The sequence below is a fragment of the Scatophagus argus genome, chromosome 15, assembly GCF_020382885.2.
Source record: "Scatophagus argus isolate fScaArg1 chromosome 15, fScaArg1.pri, whole genome shotgun sequence".
Taxonomy (NCBI): domain Eukaryota; kingdom Metazoa; phylum Chordata; class Actinopteri; family Scatophagidae; genus Scatophagus; species Scatophagus argus.
In genome coordinates this window covers 18,349,092-18,371,661 of record NC_058507.1, presented here as the reverse complement: position 1 = coordinate 18,371,661, position 22,570 = coordinate 18,349,092, and the positions used below count along the sequence as shown (strand labels likewise).

The 22,570-nt window shown below is 40.7% G+C and overlaps 1 protein-coding gene across 1 annotated transcript in view; it reads left to right on the top strand.

Annotated features, from left to right (window-relative positions):
- alk (ALK receptor tyrosine kinase) overlaps window positions 1-22,570 on the top strand; it is a 364,681-nt gene that overhangs the window by 143,703 nt on the left and 198,408 nt on the right. The window lies entirely within an intron of this gene.

Below are 22,570 nucleotides of genomic sequence, written 5' to 3'. Positions count from 1 at the left end.
ATTTTCGCCCCTGTTTCTGAAGCTTAAAATTCAAGTCTCATCTTAAAGAGGATATTTTCAATTCCAACTTATATTTTCTTGTCATAAATGGCACTTTGTATTTGTGGTCTAGCAGCAGGCAAAGATTACAAAGACAAAAATAATTAGAGCCTTTTGATGCCTGTCAAATGTCCACAAGAGACAAGACAAGAAATATTCACCTTACGATTGCCTTTCATCTCAGGCCCAGCCTGCCACCTAGCATTTTGACTTAATGTGATGTGCCACCTCAGGCTGTCTCTCACCCAAATGTGACCAGACATGTTCTGTTATTTTTCCACCTGAAGCCAGAAGTACCTATGAAAACCAAATCATATAAAGTACATGACTGACAGATGCTCGTGAGAGGTTTGCACAGATGCTGATCAGACTAGTGATATGGACAGGAGAGATCTCCACTCTCTGATGCTCAGAGGAATCACTCAGGGTGGCTCATCCTCGTTTCTTATTGTTGACAATATCTAGCAGTGCATGACCAGGGACAGGGAAGACAAATCCATAAATAGTGTGCAAAGCCAGTTCTAGAGGGGCTCACCAGACCTCCAGCTGTGAACACTCTGCAATCGCACATACACCTTTTTTTTTGTTTTAATTATTTCAAGTCCAAACCATGGTGGAAAAGTTAGCTGTAATGAATTGAGTGGCAGTGAGGCAGTGTGAAATGAAGGCTGACATTTAAAGATTATTGAACTTGGGTGTTATTTGTGTAATTTTGCCCATCATCTATGTCCATTAAGATACGGCCGTAGTGACCAAAGTAATCGCTGAGAGTAAACAGTGAAGTTATATTATCTGAACCACCTGATTTAGAGGACATCAGTCTTAAGCCATCCAAAACTAACTACACCAGAGTGGGTCAAAGTGGAAACAGGAAGTAAATCTATAAAGTGTTTTGGATGTTTACAATGGACAGCTGGGGTAATAATTGTACCCTCATGTTTTTTTTTTTTTTTTTAATAAACTGGATTGGCCAGGATTGTTGCTGTGGGTTGGCTCATGTTTCATGCCTTGTCTGACTTCTCTTTAGTGATGTGTTGAGTCTGTGTTCTCAGAATTGAAATGCTAATGTCTGCTGTCTTTGATACTCAGACCCAAGTTCAGTGACAACTTTAAACATGGCTCACAGGTATGCTGGAGAGCTTCCTTTATACAGTTCGTAAAGCAGTTTTCAGTGTATTTTAGTTTCTTGAACGTGTCATGTGAGCGGCAGTAAATAAAGTAGAGCAATGGGTTTAGTATGTTAACGAGTGTTTATGACCTAATGATGATGTATGTGAGGTTAAATAAAAACAGCGCAATGACTGAACATGTCAGTCAGTGCAACAGTGAGGCTCAGTGATCAGTTTACAATTGACCTCTGGCACAAAAGAGTAAGAGCAGCAGACTTTGGATACACAGGTACTGTAGAAACTATTCATTGATGGCTTCAATGTTTTTGCTATTTGGTTTATATTTTTGGTATAGTATATATAGTATATCTCAAGACTTACTGTTAAGAAATATAATGTTTGGCAGCAAGATCCAAGTTATGATCATCTGGAATTACTAGATCTGTGAAGATACACTAATTTTGTTCATCCAACAAACAATCAGTTGAATCGCAATGGTTCAAATCACTATCAATTTTGCAATATATCAGTTGAAGGTAACTGTATGACATCCAGATACTGAAGGATGCAGAGATGCATGCAGGCCAGGGTGTTGTCTGAATGACAACGCAAACAGATATAATGTATGAATAGCATGACCAAGTGGGAACATTACTGTATATAATGGAAATGGGGCCTGATGGAATCTAATAGATACACCAGCCATACTCATTCTTATTTGTGGGGTTCTGCACAATAATTGGATCAGGGGACAGTGATGAGCACGCCGATGGCAGACAGAATCCACTGTAGTCAGATTCGTGCCATACAAGAGTGTGTACACTAAAGCCTTAACCAGTCTGAGAAATAATTTATACTGTTTTGTAGAGAAGAGACAAAATAAATAAATGGAAAACAGCAAAGAGTCTATTTGTGCTGCTGCTTGAATGCTGTTACATTTTTGCAGCGTCATGCAAGGCGTAGCAGCAGACAGAGGCTCGGAGCCAAGTTACAAACCCACCAACTGGAGCTGCAACACTCAATTAGACTGGCATCTGTCAAGGAAGCACTTCATCTCAATCTGAGATAATTTAACATGAGATATGGACAAGTGGGAAGCTCAGAGAACATATTGCAATGGTGTTCAGCCCTGATAAAGCCGCTGGAGTAATTAGACCGTTTGATGTGTCTCACCAGTACCCCAATCCACTGCGCTGAAGGTGAAAAAGTTGGCCCAGCTCATTACTGACAGCACATATATTTTATTTTCTAAACCACACAGTGTTCCATAGTTTACTGCCTTAACAAGCTACTTGAATGCAGTCCATTTATTACTTCTTGATAATTCTAAGTATGTGAGTCTAAGAAAAGATGTGCAATTTTGGGTAAGAAAATCAACAATGAAAGTAAAACCTGACCACCTTTCTTTCTGGACTGATCAATATTTCATCTTAGTTCTTGCCGCAAGAGCTTTATTGTCGAAGCACATCATCACACAGAAGTAACACTTCTGTTACAACATTATCAGCACACAATAAAAACTGACAAATCATTTGCTTGTTCTCTGGGATTCATTGCAACAAGAACTAACATGAACAGAATGCTAACAGGTGCGGTCTGCCAAGACACTGAAATAAAACATTTTATGGCACACAGTGTGTTGGTTGCACTGTTACAAATGATCTTGTAAATTGTTGAAAAAATAATGTTTCTGCTTCTTTGAAGCAGTTCTTCCTGTATAAGAGTGATCCCTAATCATTTATGGAACTTCTGTGAAATTAAGTCACTGCTGTCTGGTAAAGCCAACCCGACAGGCTTTGCTCTGCAGATCCTTGCCAGACTTTTACCTCCGTCAGGACAAACGTGCAAGCCAGCAAAGACAGACAGCAGTAACCCCATGAGCCAGCCCCCTATGATAGGCTAATGGTCTCTCTTTCTCTCTTCACTCTGTCTTTTTCCTCTATCCATCGTCCTGTCTTTCCCTCACCATCTGTCTGTGTTGGCAAAGGTGTCTCGATGTTATCCACTAAGAAGATCTAGCAGCGGGTGAAGAAGGGCTGCCCTGGATATAACTGCAGACATGATGCCACCATCACGTCCTCTGCCATTACATATGACCACTTTTGGCTTTTTGTTGTTAGCTCCAATCTCAGGTCCATGTGTTTATGTGCACAAGCGAGATGTGCCGTAATCATAGCCAAGAGCTATCTCAGGGAGCCTTTTGGTCCCAGCATGTCTTTCCTCTGGCTGGCTACTCCTTCAGACAAGGAAGTCAGTATAGGAAGGAGTGGTGTTTAATAGGCATGCCCCCACCAACTGTGCCTGCATGTGTTTTCTTCTCTGTAGCTCTACTGTGAGCACACAGTAATATTGGCAGTTTAACATTGTTACAGCGTATTGTGACACAAGGAGGCCTGCGTAAATTAGATTTTTTTCAACGTGTCTAATGCATGAACCTTTTGTTTGACCCAGTTTTACAAATGGTAATTGAAATTTTAGAGAGGAAGATTGGTGGCTTTTGAAATGGAGCTGAGTGAATCCTCCCAGATTCTGATGATAGTGGTGAAAATGCACAACCCACGTGTTTTTATTATTGTGTTTCGTGTAATTTTTGGACTGAGTGCTTGCCAGGAGAAAATGTATATTCGATCGATTTAAGGTTCTACTGGGTTTCATGCTGTAATCAAAAGTGCTGCCCTTGAGAGAAATATTTCTGGGAGAGTGTGTAGTACAGACTATTTAAGTATTTATTTGTGACAGTCAGAGCACAAACACAATGGGATGTGAGAAAATTCAAGTGACAGTCTGCATTGGAATCCATTCAGTAACAAGACTAGTTTGTGCCCTTGCTAAATGAGCCAGTGGAATGCCTTTCATAATTTTGAAAGTGCAATATACAGTGGAGAGTAAATGTTATACTCACTGTACAGTAACGTAAGTACGGACTGATTCCAGCCATAATAAACATACCTGCTGAAAATAGGCATATCATGGTGCATTGTAGCTTTGAGTATGTGAGCATGTTGATTTCAGCATTTATCACAAAGCCTTTTCTTCCCAGTTAACATTGAGCTCCAAACTAACAAATGCTAATAGCAAGCCATGCTAGCAGCTCTGTGACGCTACTCTTTGAGCTAAATGCTAACGTTGGCACCCCAAATCTCCACTCAGGGCAAACTGATTTGAAAAGCTTTCACAATCTAGACTTCTCATTCTCCATTTGTTTCTCTTTCATCACTGCAACAGCAAGCTGGGGGGTTGGCAGTTCCCTCCCGAGCACAACAGAAATTCGAGGAGAAACACAGCGCCCTGCATATTTACCTCAGTCAGGATATGAATGAGAACCTTCAGCACTTCCAAGCTGGGGTTTGGCTCTGAAAATGGAGGATGAAAAGCCAACCGTTCGCTCTGAGCTTCCCATCGGGCGCTTAGAGGCGCCAGAGCGGTGGAGGGAGTCGAAAGGGAGGCTTAATCGATCCTTGAGAATGAAATCTGAGGGCCTGGAACTCAAGCCAGCAGAGCTCCCCCCTCACATAAATATCCTGCAAATTCAGAAGAGCATATATTTCAAAGTGGGTCAAACCATGCAAGAAATCTTAGTGCAGAAAAAATTAACAGATCAATCAAAGAGACACTCAGCTCCCTGCTGGTTGATGCCTCGTCAATCCTTCAGACATGTTTGATTGGGCCTCAATATATGGAAGTTTCTTCAATGACATATTTTAGTGATGTAAATAAGTTAGTGGAGCTCAGGGAAAATTAATGGCCTACTTTGGATTCCTTTAATTTCCATATGTCCCCCATCCTCATGTTAAGCACATGCTATTAAGATGAAGCAGCAGGAAAGGAAAGAGAGAGATGAGAAGTGAACCCAAGTGGAGCAGCTTAAAAGGCTGCATAATGTCAAATTCAAGGATCTTTGAACCTCTGGGAGAGAATGAAGGAAAGAGAAAATGACACAAGTAACAATATTTTGAGAGCAAAAGAACAGTGCAATTACCTTTTCCAGTGTCAGTCCTGCAATACTCTGTGCCTCAGGTAACAACAAACATTTCAGTTTAAAGCAAGTGAAAGAAACAGTGTTTTATAAAAATGCAAAAGATGCTCAACCATTCTATTCCGACCCTCCCCAGGCATTTAAGAGGTGTTACGTCTTAAAGAAAAGTCATTTCAACCTTTCAAAATTCCCTGTCAACTGAGTTGTGTACAACAAACCCATGCATTTACTTTCAGTTTCTGTCTTAATTTAAATCGATGGTAATCTTTTTGTAATTTCTAGGTTCACAACTGAAGTACCACAGTTCAGAAATAACAGCAAAATCTGTTTGTGTGTGCATCTTTTTTATACTATTGTAAATCATTTTGACAGTCAGTTATCACAACACAACAACCACCACAGTTGCTTGAAAGGCCCTCCACATTTTCAATAAATCAGATGAGAAGGTCCAGTGCTCCATTTTTTTTCTGACCTATGTCAGCCTGAGACTGTGGGACCCTTACAGGAGATCCATTCCTGAAGCAATGTGTGTCTTTCCACAGACTCTACAGGCTTTAAACAATTTTCTATGCACTCAGATCTTCCTGATATTTTAGAGTATTCATACCAGGAAACAAACAGTACTTTTTGTGGAATAGTTTCTTATCTAAAAAAAAAAGGATAAAATAAAATAAAAATTAAGGTTACTAATGGTGGGATTTGGATGGATTGTTATGCTGGAGAGGGTTGCCTGCAGAAGGTTACACACACAGGACTATGCAGTTCTAAATTGTAATGTCATGTTGTGCAGCACCCCAGCTTGCTGTGCCTCTTGAAGAAAAGACATCAGCTCCAGGTTTCCTTGCTCTTACTCCCTGATGCACTTGACTGCTTGACTGACTGAGGACTCGAGTGAATCCGTCCTGAGCAGAGACAAAAAAGAGCTCGCCTCTGTCGCTCACATTGCACACTAATGCTGTGGGTACGTAACGCATGTGCTGAGTGCAAGACACAGGGCAGCGCAGCACGAGCACAGGAAGACTTTGAAATCAATAGTTAATGGTATACTTTGACAGTGTGGATTACATTCTGAGTTATATCAGTCTAATACACACCTGTGCTCACTTTCACAGCTTCCACAGTTTCCATCTTGAGAATAAAATATACCACAAGGGTAAAGTCTTGAGCTCGTTGACTGAGAGACAACAGAAGAATAAAAGGAACAAAATCAGTGTAACTAAATATATTTCTCAGTACACTTTCATAATTTTTTTTCTCTGTTGAAACTCATGTCTTTGTTCAGCATTTTATAGTTCAAAGCTTCTGTTTCCCTCTGCCCCTTACTGTTGCCTCATTCGTGGCGTGGGTTTTGCCTTTGGTAGGACTTGAGAACACTATGGAGTAGTTGAGTGTGGAAATGTCTTTCACTGTTGCATGGCACTATCTCTTTCACCACTGTCAGTCAGAGTCAACCTTCACTCTGAATGCATGTTGCTTGTCATGTATAAACCTCCTGCATCCACCCCACATTCACTCTCTTGAGTGTTGAGCAACATGTATGCACAGCAACATCTCCCCCTGTGCCCCTCTTTGTTTCTTTCTCTTTTCCACACACATATCTGCTCTCCATCTTACCTGCCTGCTTTTAGCATGTCCCTCACGTTTGGTTGTGCCGTCTCAGAAGTTCAATCAATAGTGCTGCCAGGTCTCGCAGACCTGTGCTGCTTTGTGGACAGAATTCAGACCCGCCTTGTGCTCTGCCCTCCAAAATACTGCAGCCCAAGCACTCCACGGATCAGAGAGCAGCCTGGTTAAAAAAAGACAGCAGCTGCAGCCATGTTCCTCTTCCCTCTCAATGAAAGCTGAGTTGTCTTCCCAATACAAGAAACACACAGACTTACACAAGTATGCATGTAAGTCAATTGTTAGGTGCACAGACTTAATACTTCACACACACACTCCTTTCATCTGACAAGAAGACTGAACAGTGCAATATCACAAAGCTGATCTGAAATCTATTACCCGCCCAGGTGTATTGTCTGCCCTTAATGGTGATCCTTTGTAAAAGACCATAATAGGGCACAGGTAAATGGTCCATTAGGGCACCAAAGTACTGACAAACACTATTTAGCTTTGTCTTCGGGCCAATTTGTACAATGGGCTATCTTTATCGCAGCACCAATTCACCTGTTTTAACTCTCTGAGCCTTCATCGTAAAACCATATTCACAACTTTCTGAGGAAGGCATCATTCTTGCAGCAGCAAAAAGAACTTTTTTTTATCTGTGAGATTTAACCAACAGGAAGTATCTATCTGGCGTAGAAAAAAAATTAGTCAGATAGTCAGTATATCTGCTGCTGTCAATGACGCAGGAGTGGACAGTGAATTTTATGCTGACTGGTTTTGGTAATGAGCGTGGAGACAGGAGGATAGCTGTGGTGCTGTGGCTGGTGTGTGCACAGTGCATCCTGAGGTCCTGAAGGCACAGCAGAACAGTGTAGCTGTCCGTGGTGCTGAAACAGTGGCTGGACCGACTAACAAACTGCCCAGGGTGCTGAAATTGTCCACGTTTTATTTTTTTCTTCTGTCATGTGCATTAACTCTTTCATCATTTACATTCAGCAAAGTGTCATTGTTGACAACAGGTATGGCGGTGCGCCAGGCTAATTGGAATCGTAAAAATTTAAGCACATTAATGATTAAAAGGGAGTAACTGACTGTTTATTCCTGTCTGCCCAGCGTGGGCTGAAATCTGCCTCTTGCCTAGTGCATGCTGGGATTGACCCCAGCTCTCTGCACAGTGCTTAAGTACAGATGATGAACTGTGTATCACTATCTCCTATATGAAAAGTTTAGGTTTACTACACTGGTCTATTTGTTTATTTGCGACTCCTTACAGCCACCACCTGTCTACTGTACTGATTGTAGATTGAGCTGATTATAGAAATTGGTTCTAATAAATATGCAGTGTAGCATAATTGTTCTTTAGTTGCCGCTTTGTTTTGCTTGTTTCTCCAAACAGGATATTTCCATTAGTTTCATCACTTAAAATCTTTAATAAAGGTTAGCAATCAGTTCTGCTGGCAGTTTCAGCAGACTTTTTGTATGCACACAAGAAGATATTTTTTGATTAGAAAAAGTGTGTTTTCTGATGTTTTATGAATATATACCCTCCGAGGGACCAACTAAGGCCAAGCCTGGTGGAACAAAACCATCATGCAAGTAGCCTTTTTCACCCTCAGTATGTTCTGCCTAACCTTATTGGGCCATTGCAGCTCAGCTACTGTTTGCCTCCACTTTGCAATGCAGGCACGTCCTCTACTAATGGATTATTAATCACATTTTGCTTCATCTGAAACAACATTTCAGACAAAACTCCCATTGTGCTCTCAGGGTCACCTGGTGAACGGCAGGAGACTGCCTCGTTTGATGTGAGTCAGCAAATGTGACAGTCTAAAGGTGCACATCACACCTAAAGAGTGACACTTTGTATTACAGTATTCAGCACAGTTCCTGAAATGAGCCAACACAGTGAGCTTTCCAGTCTTCCTCTTTTGCCTCAAAGTGATGTGGGTGCCATCTCCCATGTTAGCAGTGTGAAAACTATTTGCATATGTTCACAAAAATACATTATACAATACAGAGCTGACATCATACTCCGCATAATTCTGCAATTAGACACACACACACACACACATACACACACACACACCCTTGTAAAACTCCACATGTGAGGATTTTTTCATCTTTTCTATAAAGTAAACTGTATGGAATTTGGAACATTAAAATCTCAACTCCTTAATGAGTTAGCTGTCGCAAAGTGTCTTTCTCAGCTTGATAGAAATTGGCACAGAACTACAAGGCAACATGCATACGTTCACCCACATGTAATTATACTGTCTCACAAATACCGCTGATTAGCAGAGATGCTCATATTGAATATTCACGCTCAGTGAGGTGTGTGTCTAAAGATGTGTGTGCTGACACGTGTGTCAGTAAAGTGACTAAAAATGTGAGCCACACGCTGCCACATACCCTGGGGGGGGACTGTAGGAGTGTCTCGTTAACTACTGGGCCGGGCAAAGTCAGCACACTGTTAGCAGATGGTGATTGGCTGTCTCCATTCTTCCCATTGTCCCAATCCACTGCTGACCTGAGGCGTTGTTTTAATCACTCGTGGTATGGCACTGCGGCACAGCAAGCCGCTCCACCTGCCCCCTCACTCCACTCTCAGGCTTCCAGAGGGCACATTTGCATGTACATATGTACACATACGGTACATGTACACAGGTTCGGTTCCTATCCCACAGGCTGCTGCAGTAAATACAGTATCAGCCTGGATTATGACGCAAAACCCCACTGGACCAAATCAATTATTGAAAGAACGGCAAGTGAGAATGGCTGCCTGCTTAAACAGCTGGGGCCAATTGTGTGTGTTTGTGTGTGTATGCGTGGGTGGGTCGGTCGGCATTTGTTCACATAGACTGTGTCTGCGTATGAAGCAGAGGGACTAGGGTTTCTTTTTTCTTGTTCTTCGATATTCACAAGGAAAGTCTCATAGAAACATTTTCCATTTGCCCCAGTGCACAAAGCAAAGGTCCATAAAGACATGGTTGGATGAGTTTGGTGTGGAAGAACTTGACTGGCCCACACAGAGTCCTGACCTCAACCCCATCCAACACCTTTGGGATGAATTAGAGCGAAGAATGCGAGCCAGGCCTTTTCGTCCAACATCAGTGCCTGACCTCACAAATGCTCTGCTGCATGAGTTGGAAAAAATTCCCACAGAAACACTCAAAACCTTGTGCAAAGCCTTCCCATAAGTGTGGAACCTGTTATGGCTGCAAAGAGGGGGGACCTACCCCATGTCCATGTCTGTTATTTAAAACTAAATGGGAGTAGGATTATATTTTATTATAGTGTGTAATAGTCAGGTGTACCAATACCTTTGTCTATATAGTGTAACTAATTAAAAATCAACTTTGAGTCACATGAACACTTGAATGTACATTATTGTGCCAAGAGCTTGTTGAAATGAGTAGTTTGGCCCCTGTCCCATCTGCTAACAGTGAATGGTTTATGACCCATACTGCAGCCTGCCACCAGGGGGATGATCAAGATATTTTGGCTTCATTTTTGGGGATCTGTCAGGCCAGCCAGCTTTATATATAGTCAACGCAAGTCGTTCTCTTTTTCCCCTGTAAGTAATAATGCCACACAAATAATGTAGTGAACAGCAGCAACTTTAAATCGTTGCCTAAAAAGGAATGAAGTCCCAAGATTCCTGTTATGGTGCCACTGTGCTGCATTGCTCCAAGGTGAAAACTGGCATGTATCAATTACACAGTCTGTACATAAATATTGTACGAACTCCTGATCACCACCAATGTATTGTCACCACAGCCACCCTATTTCCATCGTCATCACCATCATCTCCCAGAAATTATCATCACCTAATCCTCCAGTTTAATCCATAATGTGTCCACTGGCCAGCCATGAATGTGTGGGTGTAAATGATAGCTGGATTATGGAGATAATACTCTGGCTGCTGGATGACGATTCTGCATTGACTGGGTAAAGGCTGCAGTCAGAGCTTTTCCTTACGTTTCTCCCACTCTGTCTCTCGCCTCTGTCCCCTTCTCAATCTTCCCATCTTTTCCGCATCTGATCATGATTGTACCTGTGAACTTAGCCCATATACAACTCACTGTATGTGCATGAAGGTGAAAATGACACATTTCACAATCCAGTCTCTGCTTTTTGTTGACGCTCTTGTGCCGTCTGTTTTATTTATTATGCCATGTGTTGGAGGTGTCAGCCTTGCTTGAAAGGATTTCAGCTTCACGTCAGGGAGATTCTCTGATGCCCACAAATCTATTATGCCTACCAGCAGCTAATTACCGTTTGGACAAGAAGAGCTTTTTGGCTGGTACATTCTGTACAAGTACAGGGCTAAAGCTGAATTGAAACTCAAATGAGGGACCAAGAAAAGGTCACTCTGGGATTTAAGTTGTCATGCTTTTAATGCCTTTGGTATTTCGCTGTAAATTTACAGAACACTATAAAAGGCAAAATGAAAATCAAAGTCTTTTTTAAATTTATTTAAATACGACAAACATGTAAGTCTGCAGCCATGCTCAATGTTCATGCTGATGGCTCTTTGACGGTGCAGCTAAAAGCTAACACCACACCAAAGTTTAGCAGGTGATAGCATTTGTAACTGCATTCCACTGAACTTTGCAGTTAAGCAAATCCTAGACTATACAATATGTACAGCTCACTAACTTAAATGATTGTACTGCACTGTACTCTGTTTCATAGGTGTATGGTGTGTGGTTGGGGCTTGGAGAAAATTACAGAAAATCAATACACATTTCAGAACCTTGTTTTTTTTTTCTTCTTTTTTTCTTTATTCCACTCTCATTAATCATCTTACTACATCTCAGATTTATGTTGTGACCCTTTTTGAGGCTAAACTATCAGAACTTTTGAAGTAAACAGCAAACTTCACCTCAAACAGCTGTAAAATGGAAATGCAGCTTACACACTGATCTACCATTATTAACAATCTCATAATTTACTATACATATAAGATCAGTCACAAATGACATTTTTTCTCCATGTTGAATATTTTTACAAACATGGCTAAAAACAGAGTTTTCCCGAGGCACTTTTCCTCTGCCTGCTTCATCCATATCCTTCAGCAGAGTATAGTGCTGTTTCAGCTGGTGCCAAGACTGACACTGATGATAGAAGAGAGCTTTAGCCATTCATTTTCAGCACTCAGCAAACATGACACCTTTTAAGGCAGCATGTTATCAGGCAACGCAGGTAGTAAACATGCCCTGTATCTAAAACATTTCATAACATTACTATATATTCCATATTCTATATTCTACAATATATTTCACCCCACAACCATTCATTTCTCTTTATGTACATTAATGCTTCTGTAAATGTAAATGATGGCATGCCTTGAGCTCTTTTGATCGATTTGTATCTATAGGCAACAAACAACAGCATGATGCAAAGCTGATGAGAAGTCAACAACCACATCCCACACAGGGGCCTGCCGACATAGTGTTGGTGTTGGACTGCCCACGGCAGTGGAGCGAGTAGCACTTCCTTGGTAACTCAGGGCAATTACCTCAGACTTGATTAATGTTTCAGCCTTGGGACAATAGTTGCTCCGCCCCCCCGGCTTGTTGTTTGAGTACATGGTGTGGTGCCGTAAAAGAGAGCGTGGGTGTTTGATGCGGTGTATGTGTGATGCAATAATGTCTACCTTCATTTTGGACCTAATTGTTTTCCATCTTGGTATCATAAATTATGTGACTACATTTAGGAAGAAACATCACCCTGAAAAACTAGCAGAGGCTCTGTTTGTAAAAGATTTATTGTCTTTGGAGAGAACTTTCTGGAAGAGTGAGATACTAGAGATATGTGTGTGTGTATGCACGTGTGTTTGTGGGGTGTGGGTGGAGGTGAGGGGGGTTGCATTGGTACTGGAGTCCTGGCTCACAAGCCTCCCTCGCACCCCACCACACACCTTACAAACTTCTACTTCACCCACCCAAGTAACCTGAGTTGTAGAGAGGTCCTGGAGAACACAGTGTGGCTCCAGATAAGGGAGCGCTGACAAATGAGTGGGAGCTTGTTTTTCTGAGTTAAAACAGAGAGCGGGGAGAGACAAAATCTCTGCTGACAAATAAAAGGTTTGGTGGAAGCCATGAGAGCACTGAAAAAGAAAAGCACTTCAGAGTGCCACTGTGGAAAATGTAAGAAGAGTGACATATGAGATGATTTCAAAAAGGTCGATAAAGCAGTGTGTGTGTTTGCTCCTTGTGCAAATACAGCTATGCATGTGTGAATGCATGACCATATACTCAGCAGAGAGACATAAAGAGAGAGAGATAGTAAAGGTGGCTAAACAATTTACAAGAAGAGCTCTCCAGATGACAGGAGAGGAAATGGTGCGATGCTTTACCGACAGTGCTGTTGTAACATGGAGACAGGGTATGTTTAAGGGCACCGCTGAATGACACCAATCAGTGGATTTATTACACTGGACTGGTACTTGTGTTTAACCCACAGCACTATGACCTATAGGAACAGACACCGTAGCATCAATAATGAAAACGAAGGGACTAAAAAAAAAAAGACTGCTATGTTCCTTTTTATTTAAAAGTATATTCAGCAAAATTACAGTCCCTGTCATGTGATTTTACCTTTAAATATCTAAGCAGATAATGCAATCCACTCAAAGTTAAGATTAAAGGAAAAGGCTGGTGACAATCTAAATAAATAAATATTTCATGAGAAGGCCCAAACAAACAATGAAATGGTATTGCAAGAATGGTCTTTGTGTCTAGCTCATATTCCTCTGTGCCACAGAACTCCATTGTTGTCTGAAAACTATTGCAAACACATTATTGAGCCACACTGTTGCACTGCATTAGCATGGATGTTTAGGCTTACACTGTCCTGCTCCCACGAACAGACAATAAAACACCAATGTGTTTTAATACGATTTGAATCATCCCCCAAAATACACTTTTTACCCCTATGTCAGTAATGTTAATTAAAAACTACAATATCCATGTATCTTAGATGTATCTATTCTAATGACTTGTATCTTCAGTAGGGAGGTGTGTATTCTGTGCTAAAATATGCATTTTTGGGTTTGGTCTTTTGATGAAATTTGTCGACAGTTGGAAAAATAATGCCAGCCTTGTCCTTTAACATTTTCATTGAAGGCAAAATTATAAGAAGACCTAATTTCAAGCCTTCGAGAAGAGATAATTCACATGTGCATGATCCTCTGATTCTTTGTTAAGATAGAAAGAATCAAAGACAGTATCAGAATCAACATCGTGACTAGGAGAAGAGATGTTGTTCAAACGACCTTGGAATAAATGAAGAGAACCTCATCCCCCACCCACCCAGAGTCAAAACAAAAAAAGGGAAAACAAATTTACACAATTCAGACTCCCATATAACTCTTAGCCACATACGTTGGATAAAATCCACTTCTGACTGACTTCTTCTCATGCAGAATAATTATTATCTTGCATAAAATCTTTGGAACGTGACAACAGTCTGTCCTCTTGTAAAAGCTTTATAGAAGACAACACCTGTCTTCCTCCCGCTTACATGCTTCATGCCGATGGCAGGTTTACCCTTGTTGCTTCAGAAATTTGAGGTGACCTTAAGATAGATGTAAATATTTATACAGCCTCAAGCAATGAGACACATGGGTGAATAAAATGACAGCCAGGAATTTCAACTGTTGTTGACTCGCCTGTGTGTTAGTCCCAACGATGTGTTAGAAAAAGCAAGAGCAAAAACTCCAACAATTACAATTTTTGACCCATTTGCGTGAGACATATATGTTCTGTAATAAAATGTCATTACTGTGTGAAACGCCTTATTTACAGATTAGGCAACAGTAATTACCTGTGACAGGCAGCCTTATTATCTCGCCCAGAAACCTGGACAAGAAGTTCCCTGGCACTGCAGTTTAGTTTCCCATTAACCCCTGTCACCCTCCTTGACAGGTATGGAAGGTGGCAGTGGCCAAACTTCATCTGGCATGCACATGACACAGTACCTACTGTATATTCATTACACACTGCAGTGTATACTCTCGTCTTCATGCAAGAGACAGAAATGGCTCGGGAATCATGACCTGACCTGACTTGACATGTTGTTTCTGGTGCATAATTCTGAAGTTTTATTGTGTGGCATGTGGTTGTTTATAAAGGCAATTCTGAGGTACATAATACAGTTCTAAATTAAGAAAAGCAGTAGAAATCGCAAAACAGCATACCTGGTAATTTGTTGTCATTGCAGTCATTTGTGAGATGTAGTGATTGAACCAGATTTAGTAGGGTGAGCCACAATAGCCTCGGTGTGTTGTCCACTCACTTGGAGTATTTCATAAATAAATAATATGTATCCAAATTGTCTTGATTCACATTGTATACAATCAAACTATAACAGTCCAGGAATGACTTTGCTCTTGCTGATAACTGGACACAGATCTCATTCTTCTTCAACTATAACGCACTAACATATTTATACTGTCATTTTGAAGAAGTGAGACTCCCAAGTTCAACCCATTACTAGCATCGCTTGTTTGTAATAGAAACTGTTTTTCTAAACCATATGGCACGTTAATACAGTTCTCCTCAAATGTTAGCTGTAATAGTACTGCGCATATTGTGAGGAAAGATGAATGCATCCAGTCTCTATGAATTTAAATGTTCCAGTAAGAATGAGTGAACTCAGTAATATATCTGGGAAATAACACATATCACCAAGCTATATCACCTTAAGACACTTTTCTTGCTTCACCAACTGAAGGTATATTCAACAGAAAATGATGCAAATCAAGGGAGCAGCAGCTCCTTTCTTAGCAAAGAACAGGAAAACACCCTCAGTGTTCCTCCAGCAGACTGTCTATAGAACTAAATCACACATCCAATAGCAAAGCACCAGCACTGAAGGCTTCCCTTCTGATGTATATAAACACTTCTGGACTGTTGTGCCAGTTTTTCAAAAAGATAAAAAAATAAAACTGAATTCTATTCCCGTTGTTGATCCAACAAAAACCATTTTTCTCTTTGGATATAAAAAGCCACAAAAAGGTCACCGGAAGAAATAATAAATACATTTGGCATTAATGACTCCTATGGAAGAGAACAAACTCGATCCTTTCCTACTCACTACACACATTCTAGTTTCTATTAATGGACTAACATCAAACTTTATTTTGCACAGAAGCACAAAGCAGTTCATTTAATCACTCAAAGCAGTTCATTTAATCACTCTGTGTAACTCCTTATCTGAAATGAAGTGTACTTTTACTTTAGTGGTTGAAACTTAAAACTGGCAAACTAATAAGTTGCAAATGTATTTTTGTATCTGTTTAGAGCAAGTGAAATAACTGAAAGGAGTCCCGCACTGTAACAATAGTCTCTAATGCTAATTCAAGCCACTTTGTCACTTAGTAACGTTAAATGACACATGGTATAACTTTACATCAACACCACAGCAGTTGAGACCAAGAGGAAATATTTATCAAATTAATTTAAAGTGACTACTACTAACATGTCTGTATATATCAAAATCTGTATATATCATGCTCGCAGATTTCCAGTTTGCAGGGCTTACAAAACACCACATTGTTGGGTTTGTGTTTAAAACACGGCCAGACTGTTGATCGTGCGTGAGGTTTTGAACGCACAGATTTAAGTGGCATCATGTGAGATGATTTACAGCGTGTGCAATGGTTTGTGCAAAGTTTTCTGTTGTACAGATTAGAGACACTTGCATGATTTGAAATCAAACTATGTCAGAATTTATTATTCTCAACAATGTAATGGTTATAGGTTGTCCAATCTACTATTGTCCAGTGACACTAGACTTTCACGGATCCTCAGCAATATACCAACAAAGTGTGGAGTGGATCAGATGAATGGTTCTCAAGATATATGGAGGACATACTGACAGGGACACCTTGCTTTATGGTTGGATGCAAGCATTTTTATAGTGCAAATAAATAATCTATAACAGCTTTAACTCCACTGATGTATTCATTGTTTGATTCTGAGGTTGTAATTTTCCTCAGTGTATTCCTCTTGTTTAGAGCTACAAAAATCAGGAATCAATCATTCCCCGGACAATGACAGACAAAATGACAAAATCCTTAATATGTTGAAGGAGCAAGATTTAGTCGAACAAGAACAACCAAATGTAATGGACAGCTTGTTCCTGTTGGGATTCAGCTATTAGGCAGACCTGGTTCAGGTCCACAGTGGTTTCTCAGCGCCATGTTTGAACTAGTCTTGTCAGTCTTTAATCTAATCTGTTTCCCTTAGGCCCAGTTTGTGGTTGTCAGTCCTGATTTTAAACAGAAGACAGAGGATGATAAAGTGTGGTAGATCATAGTTAAAAAGAAACAGCACAGGATCATAGTAAATAGTCGAATGGTAAGTTAGGTATGACAAGCACGGAAAGAGAAATGAGAAGCAAGTCGAGTCCTTTTTTTTTATTATGTGCTTTGAGACAGGGCCAATCACTTTTGATAAGCACCGCCACATCGCTTCTGCACAGTGATGAGTGAAAACGGTGGCTGAACATTTAGGAAAAGAAGCAGGACACTAATGACAGGCTGAGACAGCTTTTGACCCCTGTGTCTACAGTAAATGATGGGAGGAGTTCCATCAAATAAGCTCCCTTTTCAAAATACAACAACAGAATTTTTAAGTGAATCGTCGTTGGCTGACACTCCACCACTGTCACTTCAAATATTTCAGAACTATTGCAACATGGTAAAGCTAAAGGTGACGGGAATATTTCACTGGCTGATGCAGCTGAAAAATATGTTAAGAATACACAACAAGAAAGTGTGATACATCAAAAGATTGCCCTTTTCCTGAAAAAAATCGTCTCCACAAAGAACAAAGAAGTATTCTGCTTCAGTGCAACAGTTTGAACCACTAAATTTAGTAGAATTTAGGCAGTAAACTGCTAGCAAATACAACCTCTGTGTAACGTTCTCTCTGTGTCCATTAGTGAAAATGGGCAAACTGCTTCCAAGAAAGTCCTATGAAATGTATTATTTTTCATATTTTCTGGGAAATTGAGAACCTTTCAGAATTACAACAGGGACAAGTGGAGACACAATTACTGATACCGGGAACAAATGTCTGTGCTGTATGCCCGTGTTTTAGTTCAGGGGTTGGGGGGGGGACTGGCGCCTGTCCCAGCTGACTACGGACGACTGGTCGCCAATCAATCACAGGGCTGACACACACCACACACACACACTCACACCTAGAGGCAATGTAGAGTAGCCAATTAACCTAATGTGCATGTTTGTGGGAGGAAGCCGGAGTACCTGGAGAAAACCCACGCAGGCACAGGGAGAACATGCAAACTTCACACACAAGGGCACAGACTGGGATTCGAACCCGGAACCCTCTTGCTGTGAGGCAACAGTGCTCAAAAAAGTTTAAAGACACAAATTCTGCCTTCATGGTTGGCAGGGAGCACTGGGAATTGCTATGAGAACATTTAGATAGCACTAATGTCAGTTCATGTTAGACTGTCCGTTAGTGGCCAAACAGTCAATTGATGCTCCTATGAAATGTACATGGTTTTTAAATTCTTTTGTGGCTCATCAGTTAAACTGGAATAACACATCAAAATGTTCTTGTTTTGTTGGTAAAACATCCACCAGCAGTACAAGAGAGAGTGTGAAGTCACTTTGCACTTGCTGGAGTGCCAGATTACTGGACATGGCATATCAAATTTACGTTAGGCTGTTGTTATTAATCCAAGTGGAAGCAGTTATTAATCTCAGAAAACCCAAATATCACATCTTACTGATGATATGATTATGATGATATTGCAGTATATATACATAATAATAATGAAAATAAATTGCAGTGCACATAAGAGTGTCTCAGTTAAAGTATTCTGTTGAAAAATAAGGACACTGCTTAGTCGATCACCTTGCCAGAAAATCTTTAGCGCATCATCGTTCTGTCCAGGCTTAGCTCCATTAAATCAGTTGGGTAGGATCTCCCCTCTGTCCACAGTCTGCCATGTGAAACTCCACTAAGCATTAAACATCTGTTTTTTGCAGAAACCACTCAATGCCAAAAGCCAGTGCAGTTAAGTCCAAAGTAATTTAACCATCGCCTTGGAAAAAGGCTGCGTGGCTGATAACAGCTAAACAGAACCGAGGGATGAGGGGAAGATAAAGCAAGACAAGCGAATAGGAAGAGATGGAAAAGGGCCAAAGAGATTGGGAAAGTGAAGGATGGGTTGCTACTGAAGAGGTGATATAGATAGGAATAGGAATTGGTTGGAGGAAGAGATGGGATACTGGGGAAGAAGAGGCCAGTAAGGAATGGACCCAAACAAGAAATAGAGGGTTGAAGATCATGTGGGATAAGATAGTAAAAGGTGGAAAACATGGGACTAGAGGAAGTGCTCAGTAAAAGAAGTAGATTTGCTTTAGGGTCTTGGCATGATATAATGGAATGTCATCCATCTATACCACCCTTCAGGGACCTCATTAAAATGTACCAACAAAAGTAGAGTGGGACTCATTTGGACCATACATTAGATACAGAATGCCAGGACAGAAGAGAGCTTGCAGCTGTCTTGCTTTGAGGTACTCCATCACATTGTTTAAGCCTTGTTTGTTTAGGTCCATGTATAAAAGTAAAGACAAACATTGTTGTTGACATAGAAAAAGTCTTTTTTCTAGCTTGATTAAATATCAGTCCTTCAGCTTGCCCATTGCCATTACTCTGAGGCCCTGTTTAAACATTTTGATCCACAGGGTGAAGCAACAGTATAGTCATTTCTCTTTTAATTCCAATAGTCTGTCTTGTCTGGGAATTTTCGAAAATACATAATTTCTATGAAAACAACCCCTCATTTGTGTTGCAACAAGCAATTTGTCGTAAAGACATGAAACAAAGCAGTATGAGCATGTGCAATTTAGGGAAATTGCAGCAGCTGAAGAGTATCATTTTCTGGCTTAAATTACACTACAGAATGTCTGCTTGATACTTGCATTCAGATGAATAGCAGCAGATTGTCACATCACCAACACTTGCAATCTACAGTAGAGGTTCTTTGCTGTAAACATGTTGAATTGGTGCCTCTGACAGGTGCTACACGTATGGCCATGCTTATGGTGTCTGAGCAGTAACACAGCAGTGGAAGGGATGGGGGCATGGTGGTGGCAGCAGCACACAAGACTCAGCTCAGCAGGCAGATTGGGGAGCAGCTGCTAAGAGCAATTTGTTTGTCAAGTCAGATTGTTGAGGCTGGAGAGAAGGGCAACAGGACCGTTTTACCTACCAACTCTCACTCGCAATGATTTGGCCTCTGCCGCAGTACTGGGGTACTCTGTCCTTCCCTGGCATCCAAAGGCTGTAAGATAGTGCCGGTTAGGCCTGATGAGAGGCTAGCAGCTGGGGATGTGGTGCCATGGGTGCATCACGGGTGCTGGTCTGTGTGTTCACTTCCCACTACCCACTGCTGATGCTAAGGACAGGGAAAGTCTGTTGGCCATGCTCCAGCAAACACTCGTCTTGATTTATTTTGCGCTTTGATTCCATATGAAATCATATCAAAGAGAACATGCAAACCTGTTACATAAATGAGTATGAATCTCATTCGGGCCCATGTGAGACATCACATGGAATTACCCATATGTTTAAACCTACACTTCTTTATATGCCTGTCATATACTCCCAGAGACTACAGAACAGAGAGAAATTGCAATTAGTTTGTCTGTAATGGTTCTCAGCAGATCATGGCATATATAGGTGCTAAGTGGAGGAACCTGGACTTGCTTGCCCTCATCCAAAAAGGCTCCTTCAGCTTTAATAGACTGGTGGGTTTAGCAGACTGTCAATTTAAGCTGATGTGGGGACATTAATTGGTTTGCCACTGAAATAACACTATACATACACTGATACACAATCACAATTACCTGGCTCCGGTTATATGAAGACTGCACCAGTTGAGCTCCTCCCCTCCACTGACATTACAAAGAAGTTGTGTCTTTAAATCCAGCTTGGTTTAAATGCACAAAGGGGAGCGGTGTGTTGTCCTGGAGGATCTTCCTTCAAACAGAATCTGTGATTGTTTTAATGTGGGGATAAATGTTCTACACTGTCTCTTTTATTTGCCATGTGAGATGCTAGAGGGATTTGGTGCAATAGGGGTTCATGAAAATATTCCATGTCTGTGTATGTGTTGTGCTCTTGATAAATTACAGAAGATAGCTTGTTTGTGAGTAAAGTATGGGTTTAGTAAATTTCTAAAGCCCTTGCATCTGCATGTTGTTTACTCTGAAATTCTTGCTGATGGTAAGTAAACAGCCAGCTTTGCAAACGCACAGAGCCCAAGATGTGCTCTTTTCCCCCATAACAGATTCTGAATATAAATCGTACATCCAAACACATTTTGGAACAAATGTGGATGATTAATTCCTTTCGTTTTGCTAGATTCCAACATGAGGGACACTGCATTGGATTGCATTGGATTTTCCAACAACCTATAGCTGATTGCTGAGATCCCCTTCATTTTCAAAGATCGAAATCACTTACTTCCCAGTATTAAAAATGAATATGCATTTTTTTTTCTGCCTGTGTCTCTAGCGGCTTGTGTCAAAATATAGATGGCTAAAACTATTCAGTTAAATAAGATTAATGTCCATTAGCTTTAAACACAATTAAGTGTTAAAAACAAATTACCGGCATTGTGGGGAAAAAAAAATTAATGAGTTATTGTAAATGAGCCACTTAGTAAACAGTGTAGGGTATCTGAATAACTGAATAGTTGGGGCTGGATTTAAATGCTAGCTGGAGCTTGGACATCCTCTACCAAAAGGTTTCATCTGAAAATTGAACACCTACTTCAATCTTTAAAATGACAACAACCCTGGTGTGCCTGCTTTCCATGCATCACCATATTACACTCACACATCCCTGTGCTGACTTTGTAGTGAAAGCTTGACATGCACAGATTTTGGAGAGGATGTGCTGCTCCCTGAAACACAGCAAGAGAAAATGATGGAGGGAGCAAAGGGAGGAAAATATGCATAGCCTCACAGAAGGACATCTGGGTCTTTTATTATGCCTCAGTTAACCCGAGCAAGCTGTACTGTTGTGTGCAAAGTTTGCACAAAGTGAAGTTCAAAATCTGTGCACAGAGTTGCTTCTGGGTAAAAGAGTTTGTTAAATGGGATTAGTAAATGAAAAAAGTGGGAGTCAGCACAGTAGCAAGGGTAATTTATATTTTGAGTTTACTGTATCAAGTGTTGTCTACAGTCTCAAGGTTTGTTGATGGTTAGACTCCTCATGTAATAAAGGTGCTTTCATTCATTTGCCATAATCTAATTTATTTCCATAATGTGATCTCTCTGCAGGGCACTCAGAGGAATACAGAATCTAATAGTCCCTCATCAACTACTTTGAAAAATGTGTGCTTTAGCCTCTGAGACCACTCTTGATAAAATATGAAAATGAATCACAAAAGGTGTTGTGAAGTATCTGTCGACAGTCGGCACTGTTTACTGGGACTCAAAGAGATATTTTTATTGTGAGAAACCTGTTCTCTGACCTGTAGTTGTTTTTTTTATTACTATTATTTATTTATTTATTTTGTATTACTTTTCTTCCCATAAGTCATGCTTATAGATTCAGAGGGGAATATTGATTGGCTGCAAAGACAGTCCAGTGAGTCTGAAAGGACCCCCAAGAGACTCTTTGACACCTTGGACCAACTCTTTACCCTTTCCCGTTCATAGCATTAGGAGATTTAGTGTCCCAGAGCAGTAATAGGGACACCATTTATCCTCTGTCAGCCTGGTAATCGAAGCAGGTCAAAGGAAAGTGCTTTTCTCTTCTTATTAAGCCTCGTTATGACAGAC